The 17952-nt window shown below is 37.0% G+C and overlaps 1 long non-coding RNA gene across 1 annotated transcript; it reads left to right on the top strand.

Moving 5' to 3' along the window:
* The first annotated feature begins 1075 nt into the window (after positions 1 to 1075).
* LOC106725375 lies at positions 1076 to 10387 on the top strand. Its single transcript, XR_001361261.1, has 3 exons — positions 1076 to 1098; positions 9983 to 10134; positions 10244 to 10387. It is a non-coding gene; the product is annotated as an uncharacterized LOC106725375 (long non-coding RNA).
* The last annotated feature ends 7565 nt before the right edge of the window (positions 10388 to 17952 follow it).

Raw genomic sequence — 17952 nt, 5'->3', positions numbered from 1 at the left:
CGATGAACTTCCAAAAATGTTCTTGTATGCCATTTTGGCACAGAGACCATTAAAGAGAAACAGACTAACCTCCTTATAGCTGTGAGTAAATAAATACAGTTTTACGAGATATTTTATAAGGTTGTCAAGGGCTTTTAATTGAGCGCCTAGATCTGGATTCCCTTGGTACAAAGTAGGCAAGTGTGGATTTATATATTTTAAATTCTGTTTCTCCCAAGGTTTGTTGTAGGAATTAAAAATTAAAATGGAGTCCAGGCCGCAACAATGAATCAGAAGGGGAATGTGGGAAGCTCGGGCACAGACGCAATGTATAAACTCTAAAGCTGACCTTCTCTGAAGGGCAGGAATGGGATCTTTCATTTAACACATCTTAGTCTGTTATCCTGGGAGCAAGTCCGATACCAGTTTCTTGTGGGAATGGTGATCAGGCCCCACTGCCTGACAAACGTCATACGGATGTGTATGCAGCCTCACCTCTAAAATTTCAAGGTAATAGAAAGTAATCTAATTATGTGGATAATTAAAAACAACCAAAGTGCAAGTTTAAAAGTTGTACTTTTATGACTGCAAAGCAGGCTATCAAAATGACAGGGTGTCTGGATGTGATCGCTGCACGCACTCAGATTAAATGAGTGCATTAGTTGATTGTTTCTGGTATGAAGATAAGCAGAGAAAAGTATAATAATGTTGGCATTTAAGTGGACCTAATTAGGCTTCAAGTTTAACACTCCATTAAGATGAATGGGAAAGGGTCACCCCCTGTTCGAGCTGTGGCATTGTCTTTGTGTGTCTGGCTTTTGCCTCTGAAGACAACAGTCTGTCAGCATCCGTACTCACAGTCACCCCTGTAAAAGCAGACTGGAAATTTAATTCTTTTAAAATTAAATCTCAGGTTCTGGAGGCCACAGTAAAATCCACGGGGAGATCGTAAATCTCCAAGTTCTGCAGCTGTATTAGTCATAAATAACAACAATAATAATGATAATACTTCCCTTGTCTATACGTACTTTCAAGTGCAGACTTCAGTGATTCCTGACTGGGATCTGGTGAAACCAATGACCTCCAGTTCGCCACGGAAGGGCCGTGTTCATAGGAAGGGTGAGTGGCTTGGGTGAGGTTACAGAGCATGTCACTGGGAAAGCCAGAAATCACAGGGAGGGACTGCTCAGTGTTTGTTGCAATAGTCTGTCATCCATCAGGGAAAGGGAGGAAGGAGTAATGATGTTGTCTACCAAACCGAGTGCACGTCCCTGTGTAAGAAAACCCAGGAATCAAAGGGCAGCACAGCACAGTAGATATGTTTACAGGGAGATGACCGGGTAAGTCCTGCCTTCCTGCCGTAAGGAAATCTGGCTCACCGATGTGTGCATGGGGAAAAAAGTTTAGTCCTGACAATGACCAACGTGCATGGATGTGGTCTGAAAGTGATGAAACTCTGAAACACATTCACAATTGTCACTTGAAGAGCCACAGGATCATCCTATGCCTTTTAGTGACTGGATTCAGAAACTAGGTGTCTAAGAATTACATAAGGAGAAGCCAATGCGGCTCGAATTGAGTGGTTGAGTAATGATTGTCATTATTTTCTGATTCTTTGGAATCAGGAGTGGTAACTTTTAGTTCTGGTATGCTCTAGACTTGCTACATGTTATTGAACAAATAATTTTCTCTTGCTAATTTTTAAAAAAATTACTAAGTTGAAATATGGCCTGTTGACCCAAATTCTAGGTTTTGTGGCTGTGCTATTCAGTAAGATTGTAGAAAGAAAGTTTTGGTGTACAATTGGTGCCTGGATAGAACAAATGACTATGTCCAACTCTTTTCTAAATGTGAAATTATAAATTTGGAACTGTTTAAATGTAACCAATGATATTAAAACAATGGCTATATTTTTTAAATAAATCATTTATCTTAAGATTTTGGAGTTGGATGGAAGGAAATGTAGCTCTCTGAGTCAACTTCTTAATAAATGCTTAGATTAATTATTTCAGATCCCTGACTCATGGTATGTCATTGCTTGAACATTTCTAATAATGGAAAGTTAAGACTGGGATATCCTTTTCCCAGTGTTGGTCATCTCGGGTTATTGGTTCTTCACACTCTGCCTTGCAATACACTATAGTGATTGATACTAATCTTGTCTCTGAGAAGATAATGTCTGTTCCTTCTGCTATTTGATAGCTTTCAGTTATCTGAAGCAAATTATCATGTTAATTAGTTGTTTTATTTTAATTTATTATAGGGCATACAGAAGTTTTCAGAAACTTTATTGCTTCAAAGATTTCTCTCAGACTTTAGTACTACATGAGGACTCAACCTATCTTATAAATAAATGTCCTATGTCATACCATTAACCTTTGATTATTCCTACTTGTTGAGACCAAATAGGTTAATATTTGTAAAATATTCTTTTTCATGATATATTTTATTTTTAAAATTATTTTTGGTCTAGGGAAATCTAATTTGAGTTTATCTCAATTAATTAAAAATGTATTTATTTGTGACTTGCTTTGCCCCAGAATTAGTCATTAAATGCCATTTCCAATAATGCATTGTCAAGATAAAAACATGAAAATGGCAAAAAGAAATAAAATGTAGAAAAATAAGATAGAAATGAGCAAAGTTTATTATATAAAATACATTTATGTAGTTATTGTATACTTATTTGTGATTGGTCCAAATTAGATTCTGAAAATACTAGCAGCCAATTCAAAGACAAAAATAAGATCAGTTATGAGACTAATAGCATCTAATATTAACAAAGACAATTGGAAAAAACTCAATGATTCCTCACGCCGAGTCCTGAGAACATACTCTCCCAAGTTCTCTTAGGGAGAACTCTATATGATGAAGTAAATATGTCTTTAATAACATTCTTATAATGAATTCCACAACAGCTTTTATAGGATCTTATCGCCATTGATAAAATTCCCCAATGCAAGTGCCTGGTATTCAGTAAGTACTTACAATGGTTTGAATTCTTTCCCCATCAAAAGATGTTGAACTGCTAACTCCTAGTGTGTGTGGAAATTACTTTACTTGGAAATAGTGTCTTTGCAGATGTAATCAGGATAAAATGAGGTCTTACTGAATTAAGGTGGGCCCCAATGTAATATGACTGATGTTGTTAAAAAGAGTAGAAGAAACACAGACACAGACAGAGGAAGGAAGGCCATGTGAAGACAGAAGCAGAGATTGGAGTTGGCTGCCATATGCCAAGGAATGCCTGGGGCTATCAGAAGCTGGAAGAGACAGGGACACACCCTCCTTGAGAAGTTTCAGAGGGAGCATGGACCTGCAAACACATTGGTTTTGAATTTCTAGCCTCCAGAACTGTAACAGGACAACTGTCTATTGTTTTAAGACACTTGATTTATGATCCTTTGTTATGTAGATAGTCTTTGGAAACTAACAGAGTGTTCAAATAAATTTCTATTAAGTGTATAAATATAGTTTATGAACCAATGGGCTGATGGGAAAAGGCTGCAAAGACATTTAAAGATACTGCTATGATCAACTAAGAAAAATAATTTGAAATAAGTCCACCACATATATTTATATCCATTTCTATTTTTACTAAAGTCAGTATTTCTGCAAAGAAGATTTATTTATTGTGGGTTTATAATTAATAACCCATGACCAGGAGGTTTAATGTGTAGATTTGGCCAATACCATGAGACTTTTTATTCCCTGTGATTAACAACTCTTCTTAGAGCTTTGAGCAGTATCAAGGCAATAGTACGTATTCAGATAAATGTTCAGAGAAATAAGATATATGGTAAGTTCTCTTGTTACATGATTAATAAGCTGGGTAGAGGAAGGTTCTGTCCCCAAATGCCATTACTATAAAGGGGACATATTAAACTTATATATTTTAATTAGCTGTGTCACAGAAATCTGGCTATCTCCCCTTGTGAATTTTACTATGTATGGGTGTTTCTGCTTCCTTTTCATTAGTCCTTTTCTCAAAACACATACCCACGACTTCAATCCTTATCATCTCCAACTATCTACAAGAAATCAAATAAATCAATGACTCCCTAAACATTGAGAAGAAAGGAAAATGAAATATGAGTCAAGAGGAAAAACAGTGTCCTGATTCTGATTGGAACACAATCTACCAAAGTTGTTGCAAGTCCAGGTTCATTCTCTCGGGTACTGGCTTCCCCTCCTACTCTATCCTCAAGGCAGTCAAATGTTATGATAAGATAAAGGCAGCGACTAATGGGTCAATTGTCCACCACAAATTACGAAAGCTCACAAACACAGATGAATATCATGCTTGATGAGCTGGTTTGAAAAGAAAAATCCGCATTCTTTTCAATAACCTAATATATATTTTTTGAAATGACAGAGCTTTTGAGAATCATTGAACTCCTATGAATATGATAGCTTCATTTTAAAAAGGAGAGATAACATTTCTTAAATTTTCAACACAAGAGACATCCTTTTGGACCTGAAAAAAAATAATACCCCCTTAAAAAACACATACAGACATATTAAACATCTGTGATAGTGTCAACAATAAAAAATACAGTTGTGTGTGTGTGTGTGTGTGTGTGTGTGTGTAACAAAATAAACAAAAAAACGTGGTGGGCAATCTCCAGCGGACCTATGGAAATATGGAGCTCATGAATGTTCACGTGTTGGCAAAGTTCTGTTTTCTATTCATCTTTCCTAGGTTCATCCCACCAGTAGTTCTACCCCTGTCAGTAATATAAAGGAACACAATCTCGAAGCTGCCCTGCACTGGTAACATTCACTGGTTCTCTCTCCCCCCAAATTTGAGCTGAGGCACTTTTCCTTTCTAAAAAGCAGCATCTGGCCTCTCCGTGCGCTCATTTGCATGCCAATACTGGATTGCTCTCCCAGCGCACAGCTATTTAATAGTGGGACTGGTGTCCGAGCTCTGGGAACAAACCAAATGGTTTGGGTGTGCTTTTGTGTGCAGTGCGGGTCGTTGCTACAGTGTGCTTATTAAGAATAGTACACATTCATTATAACAAGATTGCTCTTTTGCTTAGGGCTATCACGGCGCATTCTGTAAATGAATTAACAGTAGCATGCATTTGTGTATTATGGGCCCAGAAGATGCATTTGTTTATTAAATAAATCTGCAACACAGAAAGTATGGTTGAAAAAAAAAAACCTAGAAAATAATCAGAGTGCGCATGTACAGTAGCTATTTGTTTGTTTCTTTCTTTTTTTTTGAAACCTCGACGTCTTGGCGAGTTTTCCTCCTTTGTTTCTTTTAAATAACCAGAAATCACAGGCCACACTATAGACTAACACCCTGCAAAGATGGATGTGAAAAAATGTAGAGATCAAATTGAAGTTACAGGAGCACAAAACATTTCCAGAAGTGCTATTGTAAATAATCATGGAACTTTCAAATGGTTTATTATGACTCTTGTTTTTCTTAAAAATTCCTCTGTCTTTCTTAAAATTGTCTCTAAAAATTGCTAATATTTTAAACTTAATTTTAATTTTTGGCTAAAATTTAGCTTGCATTAAATATATAATTTTCCCCATGAACTTTGTTTCCTTTTGAAAGAACAACTCTACTTTGGGGGCATTCAGCTAATGTTGATCCATTTATTTCCAACCTTTATGGCCCAGGTATAGCTAGTATATTAATAAACATGAATCTCTCTGTTGGATTTTATTCTTGTTAATGAATGATGATTTCTTAAAGCCCAATGGCAGTTCAAAATTGCACTGAGAACTCAGAATATGTTTTTAAGATGTGGCTATTCTGTATTTCTCTATTTTTTTTTATTTTGCAGTTTTTACTATATAATCTGATATGCTGTGCATTTAAGTAAAATGGAAAGAAAATAGAAATACTTTAAACTAGGAAATGCTAAAAGTCCCTAAAGCCCAGCAGGGTTGGTAGGAGATCTATTAACATGAGCTGAAGGAAAGAAGAAACAGTCATATTCTCAAATTTTTGAAATTCTTACACTATTTAAAGGACAGATGTCTTTTAGAAAGATAAATTGAAGCACTCTATAAAATCCAGGGATACTAAGTAACATTTGCCAAAATATTGTAAAAGGGTAAGCCTGGTAATGGGTTAGGACTTCACATATTTTTAGCTTAGCAAAAGATCTATGACACTATTAAAAAATACCTGGCTAATTACTACATCTGCAATATAAAAACTGTATTTTGTCAGAAACAGGGCAGGACTTAGAAGAGATATTCCATATGCAGCAAAAAAAATAAATAGCGGATTGAAGCAGGATTACACTCTTCTCCCAAATGGAATCTTCAATACTTAGCATTTTGCTCTTAAAGGAGTAATATTCAGCTCTGTTATTTATTGGAGAAAACAGAACCAACCTACCATTGTACCAACTGATCTGATTATTATGAAAGGGAGAGGAAAATATTTGCAACCCAGTTTCTTTTCTTTCTCTTTTCCTTCTCTTTTTTTTTATTATTTTGATCAAAAGCTCTATTTTTCCAGAGCATTTTATTTATTCTGTTGCAGCTTTTAGCGAGGCCAGCCAATCAGAATGTCTGTAAGGGCCCGGGCCCAGACTCAGTGCTGAGCTCCAAATGCGATTCCAGTCCTGACAGGGGGATTATAGGAAACAGATGACTTACGCTTCTAATTTGTGGCCTTAAATTGCAAACAGAATTTCAGGAGTCGAGCAGAGTAATAAATGGCAATAGAAAAAGCCACACACAGCCAAATCAGTATGTGGTGGTTGTAGGTTAAACTAAATGGGAAGAGACAGGTTATGATGGTTCAGTGTATTACAGAGAAGAAAGTCTTAAATTACCAGTGCTGAGAGGTACTGCTCCACGGCAGACAGCATTGCATTGTGCAGTCTACAGATATCCCAAGCAGAACAATAAAAAAGCAGGTTTCCCATCGAACCTGTTGCTGGAGGAATCATTTTTGCCCCCCCTCTTTTAGAAATGGAAGCGGTGTTTTATGTTTGTTTTGACCTCTGCTGTATACTTGGCCCCTTAACATCTGTTTTCTACCGTTGCCGTTTTTCACACCAAATTAAATGTCGAGGAGTCAGATAAAATAAGTTCAAAATATGTCCAAATTATTTTTGTTGACTTCCAACAAATGTCTCAGTAACTCTCTCCACACGGAATGATACCATTTAAATGCCAACGGAGAAAATTATTTTCCTTTCAACATTTTAGGAGCTGAAGAAAGGATTTTTGAGGTGTACTTAAACTCGGGAAATATTGATTGCATTGGCCTTTTGCGTAGGTTGTATGACTGCTTCAGACTAGCGTTAAGGCTCTTCCATCACATGAAGTTATGTGCATTTGTTGGACAAAAATTCCAGGAAAATTGTTTAACAACAGCATATAAAAGAGCCATTATTCAGACCTGCTTCACACCATAAATATCAGTTAGAAACGAGAGAGACCCACTGTTGATCATGTGGAAACCAATATGTATTTGATTTTCTTCATAATCTCTCTACGTGTGTGTTTGTGTGCGCATGTGTATAAGGGTAAGAGTTAAGAAGACAATAATGACATGGATTTCCACTGTCAAAAGAAGTCTGGCTGTCATATGTCTGTAGAATAAAAGTTTAAAAAAAGCATCTCATTTTGAACTTCTAATTCAATAAATATTGTAGTAAAACTAAACTACCTTCCTTTGCAAAGATATAATCTTTTAAGATCCAACATATCTGTGCATCAGAGTTTGACAACTTATTCATGATAAAGATTGATTCAAAAATAATTATCCTATCCTATGTTATTTATTGCCAATATATCAAAATAGCACGCTTGAAGTGGGGCCAGCAGTTTTTCTTTCACTTTCCTTATGAAGAAGAAATCTACCTCACTAAAATTTTGATAATTTAACTAGTATATGAACTTTAACTACACACCAAAGAAAAGCTGCTATGTGACAGGTATCATGGGGAAAAAAAACTATTTTCGTTGAACTATTAAGCAAGTCTGTTGATAATCATTGGAGATGACTGGCTAAATAGATTTTGATTAATCACTTGTAAAAATTATGCTCGTTAGGAGCACTTTATATTCTGTGTCATGGTGATAGCAATGTTGGTTATAGCTATTTCTTTGTAAATGGTGTGCTTTTTTTTTTTTTTAAATCACCTGGCAAAAAGAGAAAACAAACCTCCGATGAAAGCTTTTGTCTCTCACAGAAAACGCTTTTCATGCCTGTCTCCTTCTTCTTTTAAAAAAAGAAATGCTCAATTATTATTTGTGTCATAGTGGGAAGACTGGGTCTCTATAGGGCCTGAACCTTTTCAAACAGGAGATAGCTTTTGTTTTTGTCCCCCCATCAACACCGATCACCTAATTAAATCTGATATCTCTGGCTGAAGCAAAATGATTTGTAATAGTTCTTTGGAGTTTACTTAATTAGTTTCAATGTCTTTTGTGTGGTAAACGTGGGGATATTTTATAAAATGGAGCTGGAAAAAAAAAGAGGAGGCAAAATGCAGTCTTGCAAAGGATGGGGGAGCGGGGAGGTGAGAGGAAGGGCAGACCAGTACGACCACCCCATGAAAGCAAGGTGTAGTTCCAATGCAAGGGCTTGCAGGCCGGTCATTCATTAGTTGAAATCATCAAGCGGATCTGACCTGGAAAAAGGCTTCCTGTCAAAAGCAGTCCTGGGCATCTGTCAGGGCCTCAGATTCTACACCTTGATCAGCCCAAGACACTGACACCATTTTCTTTAACAAACACCAACAGCTTTTGTCTCCTTCATTTTAACATCTCTCAGGGGTTGGATTCCCTTTCTTCTCCCGCTCTGTGGAGAGTAAAGGGAGCTTGTTAACTTGCTTAGATATTTTGACTGCGGATGCTCTTTGGCCACTTGCCTGTGGTAACAGTGTCAAAGCATAACTTGGTATAATTGCTGTATTTGCAGTCAGAAGAGTGTTCTGTCTTTATGTTCAAGCTGCTGAATAAAAGGGAAGTGTCATTTTTGGAAAAATCCTGTAAATTATCCTCAAAGTTCAGTCAAAATATAATGTGTGACATACCTGGTGTGTCTTGTGTTCATTGCCAAGATACAGAAGAGTAAAATAATGGGGTTTTGACTACAGCAATTAAAAGCTAGTAAATTCCTGTGTTCCTTATGCTGAGATTGGAGAATACAATAAAATGAAACTTAAAACAGCAGCAGAACTGGGCTCCTTATAATTTAAAAAGTAACTGGAAAGCATTAAAATTTTTAATTATCCATTGTGTCACAATTTTTACACAGTATGGATTAGAAATGACAATTTTTGATGGACCTTCATTTAATAGAGGCGTGCATAATTTACACGCATTAGCAATATCCATCCTGCAAGTGGAAATTAAGATTGTAATGGAACTTTATCTTATTGATCGTTAATAACAGGTGGCAATCTAAAACCATATTTATTATAAAATGCCCTTTTAAAGTGGTAGGGTTTTATCCCCTCTGTATTTTGTATGTTTTCAAAGAGTCGTTAGAGTAGGAAAACTGCAAAATGAGATTTGTGTTTTCCCCCTTTAATACACACCAGTGTGAAATTTGAGGCAAATAGTGATCCATGCCAGAAAACTATGGATGTCCTCCTGGCCTTCTGCAGGCAGCATGCTGTGAGCGCATCTTCAAGGATGCTCCTTACAGAATGAGTGCCAGCTGAACATTGCGTAGCACTGGTCGGTAGGCACAGGGCTGCCAATGCTGGCATTATTTAGTCGGAGATAAATGATCCTTCTAGTTAAGTAGACCCTCCCCGTGTCTCACAAACTGTACAAACCTGCATGCTGCTGGCAGGTAATGGCTTGTAATTAGCGTGGCAGGCAGGTAATGACTTGAAATCACCTGCCAATTGTTCCTGAGTGTTTGCTCTGTTTCAAAATCCTGGATGAGTGAGAAAGTCATGGGGGGCTATCAGGATGCAAACAGAGAAAAGAGGAGGAACACAACCAGGGGATCTCATTCTGAATCGACTTTCTCCCCATTTGTTGCGTATTGTACCCCCAGGTCTTCCTTCAGCAGCTCCAGAGAGGCATTGAGAATTGGCAGGTTACTTTACCTGCCTGCTGCTCCTACTGGGAGAGATGGTGCCTGCTGAGAAAGTCTTCCCTGTTTTGGATGCAAACCAACCTTCGTAGCTGCAGACTCTACCCTGGAAGGTTGGGACTGGGAGAGCAATGGCAGCTCATCTTGTTTAAAAAGAAGCATGAGTTACCGAGAGCCAGGCTTTTCCTTCCTGTTGAAGCCCACTTCTTTCTTTTTCATCAGCTTTCCCCAACTTTATGGAGAGCTGTTGGTACTTAAGCAAGAAAAGCTGGGCAAGGAGTCTGTGCAGAGTTGAGTCTGGACCAGCTCTCTAAGGATCCCACAAAGGCTTTGGGCCAGCGCGCTACTCTCGAAAACGCACATAGGTTCCAAGTGAGTAACATAATTGAACATATTGAAATGTGGGTGGGGAGGAAGGAAGTAATGTCAAGCTGGACAGTATGTGGCCTTTCTAAACTTGAGTGACACACATTTTGCTCTAGCCAATTGCTAGACTATGGGTACCGGGTGGCCAGATTTCCCAAATTCTTAAGGGGAGCCAGAAATCTGGAATTTTTGGAAAAAAAAAAAAGATCCCATTTTTAAAGCATTGAAACTAAATTAAAAAGAATATATAAACTTTTGTGTGGTTGAAACAAGATTTCAGGCCACAGGCTGCTAGTTGATGGTCTCTGTTTTAAATTATATTTTTCTACTTGGTACTTTTTTTTTTTTTGAAATCTTGTTAGATTACTAAAAAGTGAAAAACAGAGGTGGATTCACACAGGCAAGTAGTTCCCTGGCTTTTAAAAATTTCCTATGATTGTTATGTCCAAACACTTGGCAAAAGACCTCTTAGGAGATCTCCTCATACGGTGTCTGCCTGGTTGTGAGCTTTCCCTGAATGCTGACAGCTTCCTTGGGCCAACCCTGTGGGGCTCTTTCAAACTTTCTTTTACAGAAGAACCTCCCTGAGCCCTGGCTGCTTCTAATAAGTCATTATGGAAGAGAACTGACTGAGTGCACTCAGCCCAGCAGTCCGCAGACTCCCAGGAACGCGGCTTAGAAGCTGTAAAGGCCTAGATTTCATTTGACCTGGGGTCTACCGACTTTGCCACTGTGACCTTGGGCAAGTCACTCCGTTCTCGAAGCCTCCGTTTCCTCACTGGTCAAATAAGAGCCATGTAGTTACCTTGTAGAACTGTGGTCAGGATGAGAGAAAAACACTTAAATTGTTCCTTGCATTCATCTTTCACAGAACAGATGAATAGATTGTAGTCATCGGACTCAATAGCCAGATACATACTTCTTACCCTGGTTAAAATCCAAATCATAAACACACTTTATATTTGTTTGAAATCCAAGCCTTCCATGCTTTTCCAGGATATTTAAGGGATATTGGTCAACTTTCTTGATAAAGTTAATTTTTAGTCTAAAAAAAATCAAATAAAATCATGTTCTGACATCCAGAACACCGGTGCAATCATACGACAAGTTGTTTTTAAAAAGTTTAAAAGTTAAGAGTAAAATAAATCTAGCTTTACAACATAAAATCGGAAGGGAGAAATTGCTTTGATTTTGGGAATTGGTCCCCTGGACAAAATGATGAAAGTGATTTTTGAGAAAATAATTAAATCAGGTTATTGTTCTTTTACATTCAAGCAAGAAATCCTCTAGCAGATCATGGTTAATGGCGATTAGTTAAAAATAGACTTTATTAGGTTTGTGTCGGGGTGACAGCAATGAGTCAGGCTGGTCACTCTGAGTGTGCCAAGGACCAGAAGAAAAGAACTGGCCTTCTAGATGTCTTACAGTAAGAGAACCAGATTTTGGAGGTGGCTTCAATACAGTCTTAAAAATCATCATGTCCACACTGGATTATTTTTCTATGTAGTTACTGTAAGTTTAGAAGAGAAGTTTCTAGCTATATTATGTCAAACTGAATAATACTTGCTTATATGTTAGTTGGAATTTTTTAAGGGGGAAAGGGTTTATACAAGTACTAAAAACTTTCTTCTCAAACTGAAAGAGAAAATTGAATCTATATGAAGGCAAAGGTACAATTGGCCTAATTTGTTCTTTTTCCAAATGCTTTTCATAGATGGTTGACTAAGCAGTTCGTGGACACATTGATCCTCTTTCTACCTGTCATCAATTTTGTATTTACTTTGTCTTTAAAAATAAAGATATTAAAATCAGTCTCGCATTCAGCTACTAGTTTCCAGTTTTTAGATTTTGGTTGTTCAATTGCATAGTAACTAAGATAATCTTCTAGCCCTAAAGTTTTTTTGAAGTTTCTTTTCTCAGGTTAAAAAAAAAAGGCACCGAAATTGTTTGAAGATTCAGCTTAAGTATGGGAAAACCAAGCCATAGGTGTAGAGAACTATAAATATTATCTGGATGTATTAGTTGAATAACATGGGTTATTTTAAAGAAAAAATAGGGTGTGTTTTTAAGTACATCATTGTTATATTTTCTGAAATATCTGCCTATAGCAGAAGGAACTTAAGAATATACTATGATTTTTGCATAGTCTGATGGCAACTGATCATGAGATATCCCTCATATTCCTCATCTGTTTGCTCTTATGTGTGTTTCTCCCAATATTAAGTAGAATATTAAGTGATAGATTTAGTGTTCCATGAAAAGCACTCTAATAGAAATCCAACTGCACATTATAAATGATTACATATAAAAATTGCAACACTTAGGTAGTTTAACAGCCTAAAAATGAAAACATAGGTCATCATAACTAGGTACAACCATCAGGTCTATGTCACATTAGGAAAAAAAAAATCCCCTTAAGGACAGATTAATTATTTTGCTAAATAGCGAGAATTTTCTGTTCTAATTTGTGAAAACTTAAAATCTAGAATTGATATCATGCATGCTTTCAGAAATTTAAATAATTTACACACAGATTTTTCTGATTCATTATTGGAGTTTGTGCATTTTCTCCAACTAAAGTTTTTTTTTTAAAACAGCTTGGTGGGAGTGGGGTGGGAGGAAGAGGGTGGAGGGAGAGGGAGCGCAGGAGACACATACAGAAATTGTCTTAATTTCTGAGAAATGCGAGCCTGACAATCACTTAAGACAAATATAGTTGATATGGATGTCAGGATGGACTCTTTTCAAAAGAATGTTTTTATAGAATAACATTGTGACACTTTGCTCAGATGGATGTCTTTAGCAATATTTGATTAATGGAATGTAATAAAAGAGATGCACACCAAAGTGTCTGTACATGTCTTGTTAAGTATGTTTGATTCATTATATGCGGTTCTCAGTTCTTTCCTCTTTCTGCAGTTCATTTTTTATCATTTCAATAATATATCTATAAATATGAAAAAGTTGGCACTTTCAAAGTCTTTGACATATATGGCTATTAATTCATAACTCTAAAAAATTGTATCTTTCAACCTGTCATTTTAAAGCTTGTAGAGTTTATTACAGTGGTAACCTGTGTTAGAAATTAGATTTTGAACTTTAGCAAGAAGAAAAATAGGCCCATGGACCTCAAAGTTGAAGAGATACATGGACATAGTTCTAAGGTAGAATTTCATGAAAAAATAAATGATTAAATATTGTATTTTTTTTTTAAGTCACAGGAGATGTCATTGAGGTTTATATTGGTTACTAGTGTCTAACTTATTTTGTTTTCCAACTCCAGATATCAAATATGGAGTAAACTTGTAATTAACAAAGTTATTCAAATTCAGGTTTTCATGGTGGTCTTTGTTGCCATGGGTTAATGGGTTAACTTCATATATATTTATGACATAGATGGTTTTAAGCCAAAGTATTCTGCAGGCAAAATAATAATAGGACTTATTTATATATACATTCTAGGTATTATTGTTCTACTAAGAACAAGCCCTACAAAGCGGATGCTATGTTACTTCCATTTACTGATGAGGAAGCTGAGGAAGGGGTAATATGTCTGAGATCCCACATATACTGAGGCAGAGTTGGGCTTGGCACTCAGGAGTCCGGCTCCAGAGCTGTTGACCTCCTCTAGGGAAAGCTAAACTTAGAATGTTTTCTTCTTGGTGCCTTGGGTCCTGCCTCATATCCTTTACTGCATAAATAACAGCTTGGCCCCCTCATTTCCCAGGTTCCTTTCCTTGGTTCAATTAAGGAAATAATGGCCAAATATTAGGATAGCAACCCTGAAGTATCCCGTGTAATGAGCTCTGACTCACAGATGATTTGGGAGTTCTGGGTGCCAGGCTAGCACATCATGTGTGAATAAGCTTGTGGCAGGGGCTGAGGGTGAGGCCTGAGGACATGGTTTATGTTGGAGCCTCGCTGGGTTGTGGGTGACTCATGTGCACTAAAAGGCAGAGTCATGAACCATATACACACACCCAATATCAGGTTCACTCCAAGGCTGTTCTCCCACAGCCAGTTTACAGCCCTGTAAAAGCGCAGCACTTATTTTGGCCTTTTCACAGGAAGATCATGAAAGGGAATGAAAACGTACATGGCCGTAAGGTCCTGATGGTCCCTAGCTGGGGAGTTGTTCTTCCACTGATCTCTGAAAGACACCCACATGGTTCTTTCTCTTGTGCTGTGTGGAAGGAGTGGGTTTGGGGTCAGTGGTTGGTGGCCTAGCTCTTGGCAATGTCCCCGTCACCTCTGAGACCTTGGGCAGGTCGCTTGTTATTCTTGGGTCTGGCTTTTTTGGAAAACTATAAAACTTATAGAATGTGATGGAGAGTTGTTTGTATGCATTTATAGGAAATTACCACCGAAGAAATTTTAACATTATTTCTAGCGGTCACTTAGCCAATTGCTTCAGCTTAACAATGACCAATGCCAGAGCACTAATAAAGGGTGTGAATTTTATTCCTTTTTGTATCTGTTTAAAAAAATGAACAAAATTAAAATTATCAAGTGAGAGGAAGAGATGGTTTAAAATGTGCACTAGTAAATTTTTTTATATACAGATGGCTTTTAAAAAATGTATATTTTTAATTGATTTCAGAGAGGAATGGAGAGGGAGAGAGATAAAAACTTCAGTGGTGAGAGAGAATCATTGCCACACTGGAAATGGAGCCCTGCATCCTGGGCATGTGCCCTCACTGGGAATTGGACCATGACCTCCTTGTTCATAGGTCAATGCTCAACCACTGAGCTACGCTGGCCAGGCCATTCAGAAAGTTTTTGAAACTATATATAAAGTCAAGAAACCTATGGGAATACTAAAAAAGGGTCCACACTGTAGGCTGAAAGCATACGTGGCATCTTCCAGGTGTGGAAAAGCATGGTCCACCCTGCACTGCTCACAGAACAACCCATTTTGTGGCTTGGCAGCACCTTCAGGCCTCCACGCTCTTCTGCTGTGTCTGGGACCTGCCACTGCTCACCATTAACCCTATTGGGTCAGAAAGAGTAAGTGGCCCCAGGGAGTCAACCATGCTGCTTAGAATTGTATGTTTTGGGGACACATTGGCTAAAATGAATCATAACCTCATAGTTCTGAGTGATCTTTTGTTCTTGGAGATAGAGGAAAGCTGTGTTTGTCATTTCAGAGTGCCTAGGTCTGGTGCTTACCTTCAGTATATATTTTTGGGCAAGTCCCCTCACTTTTTGGGGCCTAACTTACTTCCCCTCAGAATTGAGAGGACTGGACACTAAGGCTCCATTTGAGTGTGCATAGCACTGACTCTGGACTTTTCTATATAAACAGTAAGTAAACTTACTTACAGTTACTATGGAGAAGAACTGTGTCCTTGCTGATAATTGTAAATGTCCATGATGTCAAAATGCAGGATGGTAAAAAAGTGAAGTTGAAAAATGAGGAAGAGGTGTGACAGGGTGTAATCGGAATAGTTTTGAAGGGTGTGCACTTTTTAGGCTACCTAAGGTCAAGGCTGAAAAGTATGTCTTCTCTTAGCATATTTCAGAGTTGGCCGAACTACATTTTGGTTAAGAACTAACTTGTTCAGAAAGAAAGAGGGTGATAATTAAAGCAAGGTTACCCCCATGGCTCAGATGATTCCTTTTTTTCTGATGGAGGAAATCCTTGGTTTGTTGTTTTTCTATTGAATCTTTAAAAGAGAACATTAGACTTAACAAAGGGCCAAGAGCCTTTATAGAAGGAGGCACAGAGGAACAAGGAAAAAAGAAAAGACTTAAAAGACAGTATTATATTAATATATTATATCAACTTTGTTATTAAAATTTATGTTTAAACATATACAGAAATATAGTCAAGTATACTAAATCTCCATGTTATTATTAAAATTCAGTAATCTTAACAAGAACATGACCAATCTTGTTTCACCTATGTCTTCACTTAATCTTGTTTTACTGAGATTATTTTTAGACAAATCCCTCACATAATTTCATCTGTAAATATTCCCAAGTATTCCTCTAAAAGTTAAAGACTCTTTTTTATTTAAAAGGCAACTGCAGTATTATTAACTGCAATTTTTGTTACACCTAAAATTGTACCAAAATTGCTTAATAATATTAAGAAATAACATTCAGTATGAAGTCAGGGTTTAGGTTCCTCCGATTGTCTCATATACATTTTTTAACAGTTTGTTAGAATCTGGACCCTAATGGTGAATATACTCTTGTCTCTTTTAATCTGAAGGTTTCCTTCTACCTTTTTACCCCTTTAACTTCGATTTGGTGAAGAAACTGGGTCATTTTTTTTTCCGGTGAATTTCCTGATTTTAATGATAAAATTTCTGTGTTATCTTTTGACATGTTCTTTAGTCTGTTCTGTTTCCTGTAAATTGGTACTTAAAAGCATGAGTAGATTCAAGATTTTTTTTTTTTGGCAAAACTACTTCATAAATGTGTAGCGTATTTCTATTAGGAGGCAAATAATGTGTCATTGCCTCCCTTTTTGTGATATTAGTAGCCATTATAGATCATTGCCTAGATCTCGTAATTCATTATCCACTGAAATGTATTAATTCTATTAATATAATGAATTTTTAACCAAGTAGCTGAAATATTTATTTCTATTAAGAGAAACTTAGCCTATTTGATTACTCTCAGGAATTATATGTTTATTATTGTTTGTTTTATACAACTCAGGATAAGTACTGGATTTAACCCTTCATTTGCCAGCTTCAGCTATTTTCTAGCAGTCTTTATAGATGGCAAATGAGATCTGTGTGTTTAAATTGTGTTATTTTGAACTCATGGATTTAAAAATATTTGGATTGGGAACTTCTAAGTCAAGTGAATGGATATAAATTGGTGTCCTGATCCTGCCCTACTACCCTGGGAAGAATCTGTCCTCCTCTCTCTCCATGATTAAATTCTGGTCAGTCACTGTTAGCTCTCTCCTGTAATACTGTTTTCTCTAAGTTTCCTCACCAGGTTAAAACCTTCCAAATGCACAATTTGACACTCAGTTGTGTGGATATTTGTTTAGAGCCTGTATTCTATGAGACTATAACCTCCATGAGGGCATGACCCATGTTTTGTTTTAACTAAGCTTCGTATCTCTATTATATGCACAGTGTCTGGAAAATTGAGGTGTGCCTATAAGTAATTGTCAATTGAGTGCTGAAAAACTTGGGCAAATTAATCTCTCTGAGCTTCAGTTTTCTCATCATTAAAATAGTGGTAACAATACTGACGCTGTGATATGACATTATGTGAAGATTAAATGAGACAAAGGGTGTAAGATAGCAGATCCATTGTAGCCAGTTCTCAAATGGCAGCTGGTTATATTTGCTCTTTCATATCTAATGACCTTGGACACTTACCTCCTGTTGTGATTTACTTTGCTGATACCTTTGTGCAAAAATATTACCTGAGAAACAATTATGAAAAAAGTAAGTGTCAGCTTCTGCTTATGAAATGCTAAGCCAGATGACAAATTAACAGCATTCACAGAGCTCTCGAATGTTCTGTAGGGGAAAGAGAAAGAAACTGAATCCAAGTCTCCTGCCTCCAAAGTGTTGTGGGTAAGAAGAGGTAAT

The sequence above is a fragment of the Myotis brandtii genome, unplaced genomic scaffold (genome assembly GCF_000412655.1).
Source record: "Myotis brandtii unplaced genomic scaffold, ASM41265v1 scaffold1577, whole genome shotgun sequence".
In the NCBI taxonomy this organism is placed as follows: Eukaryota; Metazoa; Chordata; class Mammalia; order Chiroptera; family Vespertilionidae; genus Myotis; species Myotis brandtii.
This window is presented reverse-complemented; position numbering and strand designations above follow the sequence as displayed.